Below are 6330 nucleotides of genomic sequence, written 5' to 3'. Positions count from 1 at the left end.
CTGTTGTTGCATAACAAATGTTACCAAGGGGCGGGGCTTATCTGCGCATTTCTATCGTTGCCTGGCAACAGTTCCAAAGGGGTGGAGCTTATCAAGGTGTTTCTGTCATTCCATAGCAGCAGTTACCAAGGGGCGGGGCTTATCAGTCACTTGTCCATTGTGACATCACATTGCAGAATTACTTCGATGCCACAATCTGCCTACTGATTTACACCAGACACATTCTTTTAGCTCATTCTCCTGTTTCTGGAGGCGTTGAACTGATACAGCCGTACGAGAAAACAAAACCAGCTGGTTTACAAAACAAACTCAACATGAAGAAGATTGATTTTAATAAAGAAGCAGCCACAAAGGGAAACTTAAAATCAGGGGAGACACCACAGGCTGCAATGGATGCTGTTCGCCCAGTGATCGATTCCTTTTTTAACAGGATGACATCTGATCAGTGGCGTCTGATGGAGAACGGTAAACCGGACTTCTTTACAGTAACGTTGTTGGCAGAGCTGCTTTTGGAATTAGTTGTAATTTTATCCAAACACCTCTTAACAGCTCTTAAAAATGAACTGTTTTCACAGGCTGACCGCGAACATATTTTATCTTCTCTGGGCAACACAGTTCCTCAGGCCTTCGCTGAGGCCCTGAACGTCTCAGAGAGGGTCAAGAGTGACAGCTCAAAACAGCTGACTGAGTTTATAGTGAAAGAGATTTCCGCGAGCGTCAACGCTGCCAATGTTTCTGTCGAGGGGCGTACCACTCCCCCTATTAGACTTAAAAAGATGATTAAAAATGCCTGTGACATGGTGAGAAACTTAATGAGACGGAGAAAACATGTGGAGGAAGAGCAGCCAATCAGACCGGAAATTAAGGAGAGCATTTCCAAAGAATCTACGGACACCATGTCATCGGTACACAAATCCATCAAGACCACAGTTGATGAAATTACAGAACCGTTTTGGGATGACCTGTCAGACCCGATCTATGACGAGGTGAGCTCTTACATTTTTTCTAAGAGCCGATCGTTTTCCAATGAGATTGTTCAGATTTGTGAATCAAGTCAGAATTTGGAGGACAAAAATACTGATGCTGGTACTTCGTATGAAAAAGTGGGCAAAAAGATTAATGCGTTTTTTACAAAGCAGTTTGCGAAGGTTTCAATATTTCGGATCGTGGCAAAACTTAAAGCCAAATATCACAGTGACACCAAAGTTGAGAGGAAACAGTCAGTGAAGTCACTCATAAAAAAAGTTGACTCTCTGCTTAAAACCAAAGGACCAAATGAACTTACAAAAATTTATAACGGCAAAGATTCAGATTTTACAAAACAATGTAGTGAGATCATTTATGACAACGTTTCACTCGGGCTGGTTCCTGAAGCAGGAGCAGCACCTGCAGATCAGATAGAAGAAAACATAAATGCTGACATCGAGGACAAAGTGAAAGTTTTAATGGGAATGTTGAGATGGTTTTTCAACACTCAAACCAAACACAGCTGCAGGGTGGTCGTGGTTTTAAGAGACGCTGAGTTCCAGACAAACCTACAGAAGAAGAAGAAGAAAAAAAAAAGCCGCCCGCCAGACAAGAAAATGTCCAAGAAAGCTGCGCTGATAGAAGAGTCGATGTGTTACGCCAGAGTAACGGTCGATAAGCTGGTTTCCAGAGTCTACAGGAAAGCAAAGATGTCCACGTGTAGTGGACAACCGAAACGCACTAGGGAGTGGCTGTTGTCAATGATATTAGCCGTCGAGAAAGAACGCTTTATTATTCCAACAAAAGTGTTCAAAAACTTAGACAAACGGATTTTCAAAGACCTGTGTAAGAATTGGGGCTGTGTAGAAAACCTTCTGGTTTCACTAGAATTGCAGGAACAGAGATTAGGAGACCAGATCGTTATCGGTTTTACAAACGTCTTAGCTCCGCCTCCAAAAAAGCTTAACGCCATGCAACGGTTCCTCCGCGCTTTGTTCAAACTCATCTCCAAGCCGTTCTGCCCGGGATTTGACGAAGACTCCGATTAGTTTATTTAAATTTAGCCATGTTTCAGTTTAGTTTAGGAATACAAACATTTACATTTAGATTTGTATTTGTTGTGAAAAAAAATAGATATAGATAAAATATAGATGTTAGGGCCTCCTCAGTAGTCAGCAGCTCAGTCAGAAGACGATGGATCCTTCCCGGTCCTGAACCTTTGTGAGTTTGCGTGTGATCTACTCAGGTTGTCGAGGTTTACTCCGGGTGCTCCGGTTTTTCCTCTTAAAAAAAAAAAGAAAAAAAAGAAAAAAAAAACCTCCCAATAAATAAAATTGTAAAATTTAAATTTCTGTTTATTTCTCTTTTGTGAGCACCTCATCTGAAGTTTCTCATGTTGTGTCCAACATCTCTTGCAGTAATAAGAAAAGTACACCACAGAAGTTGGTGTCTGATTCTCACCATCCTAAAATGTTGCACTGTTCATTTCATTTCATTTTATAGTACCTGACACTTTCCATTCATCCCAAACTGTATTTATTCCTTGTTATTTTATTTGTTTTTTTGTGTATGTAGTGTGTGTGTGTATTTATTCAATGCTCTTATTTTTTTCTAAAATAATTATTTTTATCAATCTTATTTTATGTATACGTATTTGTAAATTCTTTCATATTGTGTGCACCTTTTTTGTGTTTCTATGCTTCTGTGATGACTAAATTTCCCCACTGTGGGATTAATAAAGTCTAAAGTCTAGTGTGAGAAAACTTTACTGGTGTTGCTAAAAAGCACTGCAGTTCATTTCAGTTGAAATTTTAAACTGTGAATAAATGTGTGGATAACAGCATCAGTTTATATTTCCAGAATAAAATTACTGTATTGAAGGACTTTACTTGTGGTTATACGGACTGAGAGAATCAGCCAATCAGAGCCCTTGTTGTGGACATATCTGTAGCACGTGCTTGTTGTCGCTAAATTGCTGCTGTAGCTGTAGGTGGGTGAGAGAGAGTCACCAGAGTTTGACTGCTGTAAGTAGTTAACTTATTGTTCATAGTTGTACATAGTCTGTTCTATTACTCAATTAAAGAAAACTTTGTTTGCAAATGTATTCTCTTTATCTTTTTATTGGCATCACAACAACACAATACTCAACTAAGATAGCACTTTATTGAAAGCCTCCCAAAGTGATAAACAAACTAAACATTGCATGTAAAGTAAGTATGACTATATAAACAGAAAAAGTAATATATGAAAGATAATGGATATAAAAATATTGCTTTTCACAAATACAACTAAATCTAATCTTCAAACGAGTGGGCGTGGCCAAATGGCTCGCTAGCGCCCCCTAAAGAGATGCCCCAGTGGCTACATTTACGTACGTGAACGAAATTCCATGGACCGACCTTCTCCAAATGTTACAGGTATGATAACAGCCCCGCCCAGAAGACACTTCTGTTGTAATATTCACTCATAGTTATAGCGGCCCCCACTGACAACCCAAAATTACACTTTTCATACTTTCACAAGCTACATCGAGCTAGTTGATCAAATGAACCTAAAGCTGGGTTAGAATAGCCTAGACATGTGGTTGATAATATATTGAGAAATTCATTCGACTTTGTCAATGGGCGTCGCCGTGGCAATGCGGCAAAGTTTGATGCCTCACCGTGACATAGGAACTTGATGATTAAGGTCAAAGGATGCTTGAAACCTCACGAAACGTGTCACATTAATCCGGCGTGGTGAGACCATACATCTAATGTGTTTTGTGAGTGGGCGTGGCCAAACGGCTCGCTAGCGCCCCCTAAACTGCAGCCCCGATACCTAGTTTCACCTCCATGCAGAAACATTTTTGGATATGTTTATAACACCGAGATGTACAAAAAAGTCTCTTTTTGAGGCAGGATGACCTCAACTAAACAGGAAGTCTGCCATTTTGAATTTAGTCGCCATTTTTGGCAATTCGCACATGTACTTTAACAAACTCCTCCTTCAGATTTTGTCAGACCGACTTGAAATTTAGTCTGTGCCCTCTTAACATGTTTGGAATTAAAAGTTATCATAAGAATTGGTTTTCGTCGATCGGTGTGCCCGTGGTGTGGCAGCCAAAAAGTGACCCAAAAGTCATGCTATGGCATGTCATTCAAAAAATTACTGGCATTTTCAAAGTCAAAAATGAATTCTGCTCTTTTTTTTTTAAAGTCATGACAAAGGTGGGGGATCAAACCCCAAACCTTGTAGTGGAGATGCAGCAGTGCAAACCACTGCACCACCAATCTTCCCAGGAATTAAACAGCATTGTGACAAATTTTTGGCTCACTGACACCTATAACTCCACTCTCCATAAATATTCATTCAAATGCGACCAAAATTGCAGCAGACATTCTTTGGATAGTAGATATACGTGTTTTCAATGGGGTCTGCAGTGATATTAAATATCTTCCTATAATGTGTTGTGGATGCAAAACTTTTTAAATTTCTCCAAAAGTTTCGACTTCACTGAAAGTTGAATCACCATCAACAGGCCGAGGTGGAATTTAAACCATTAATAGCAACCTCGGTGAAGTAGAACATTTTACCTGTTGAGTAACAGCCGCGACTCATTCCTCAGCGCCGAAGATAGTCCAGCGGCCTACAACGCTGACTCCGAGCTGGACACAACCTCATGAAGACACGGGTTCGAACCCCGCCGAGGTAACACACACGGTTCATGGTTCACCCGCCGAGGTAACACACACGGTTCATGGTTCACCCGCCGAGGTAACACGCAAGGTTCATGGTTTACCCGCCGAGGTAACACGCAAGGTTCATGGTTTACCCGCCGAGGTAACACGCAAGGTTCATGGTTTACCCGCCGAGGTAACACGCAAGGTTCATGGTTTACTGAGGGAGAGTTATTACTCAAAACTTAATAAGGTTCACAGAGAGTGAATCCCTCTGAGGGTAAGCCACGTGGTTCAAGGAGGGCGAGACATCCTAAGGCAAGTCCCTCAAAGGGTAAGCCACACAGGTTCGGGTTTGTACGTGCAGTAATACTAACAACAACAATACAAAAATAAAAGTCCAAAAGTTACTTTATTTTTTTTTTTTTTCATATTTCAGACATGATATAGTATGACACAGTGGTGTTAGAGCAGTTGCCTCACAGTGAGAAGTAACTTGAAGCATGCATGTCATTTCAGTTCAGAAAAAGGTCATACTCCATAAAGTCATGAAAAGTCATCCAAAATATTCAAAGTATGTTGTCCAAAATATTCAAAGAAAAGTCATGTCGTCCAAAATATGATATGAAAGTCATACTATAGCGTGTCGTCCAAAAAGTGACCCAAAATTAATTTTTGTATACAGTATGTAGTATAGCCAGGGCAATGCGGCTACGTTTGATGTTTCGCCGTGACAGGAAGTTGATGTTTAAAGTCAAACGATGCTCCAAACCGTTTTTGAAGATGTTAAAGCTGCCAAAAAAGCCTTAAAAAAAAAAAAAGAAAAAAAAAAAAGAATAGGGAACGAGATCGAGAAAAAAAATTAAAACTGCAAGCGGGAATATGCTGACCCTCACGTGCTGCACGTCGAGGATCCAGCGGGTCGGGGCCGCCGGCTCCCCGACGTGCAGCATGTGAGGGTCGGCATATCACTGCTTGCAGTTTTAATTTCTGTTTATGTCTCTTATTGCTGAAGCCAATTCAGTTTCAGTCAGATCAAACTTTTTATGCAGAAAATACAAATAGGAGCCTGACCTCTTTGGAAAGCAGGGAAAAGGTTTGTACATTTCGTTGATTATTTCACCACTTCAAAGAGTAAATATAAAATGTAAAAAAATAATTGAAAAGTAGACGCCTGGCAGAGGGAGAAGACATCAATCCTCATATTGTTTAAAATGTTAATATTGTTGTGTAGTGTCCCAATTTTTGTATAAACTGTTTTTGTTTTTTTTTATCCTTAAAGGTGTGTTTGATCTAAAGATAGAAGATGGCCAACAAACACGAAGACCGGAAACTGAGGAGAGCATTGACAAAGAAAAACACTCTTCTGATTATATGTAACAACTATTTCAATAAAATTGTAAAATTTAAATTTCTGTTTATTTCTCTTTTCTGAACACCTCATCTGAAGTTTCTCATGTTGCGTTCAACATCTCTTGCAGTAATAAGAAAAGTACACCACAGAAGTTGGTGTCTGATTCTCACCATCCTAAAATGTTGCACTGTTCATTTCATTTCATAGTACCTGACACTTTCCATTCATCCCAAACTGTATTTATTTCTTGTTATTTTATTTGTTTTTTTGTGTATGTAGTGTGTGTGTGTATTTATTCAATGCTCTTATTTTTTTCTAAAATAATTATTTTTATCTATCTTATTTTATGTA

The sequence above is a fragment of the Embiotoca jacksoni genome, unplaced genomic scaffold (genome assembly GCF_022577435.1).
Source record: "Embiotoca jacksoni isolate LCO1_2020_lvr unplaced genomic scaffold, fEmbJac1.0.p SCAF_10, whole genome shotgun sequence".
Lineage (NCBI taxonomy): Eukaryota > Metazoa > Chordata > Actinopteri > Embiotocidae > Embiotoca > Embiotoca jacksoni.
Note: the sequence above shows the minus strand (reverse complement) of the source record.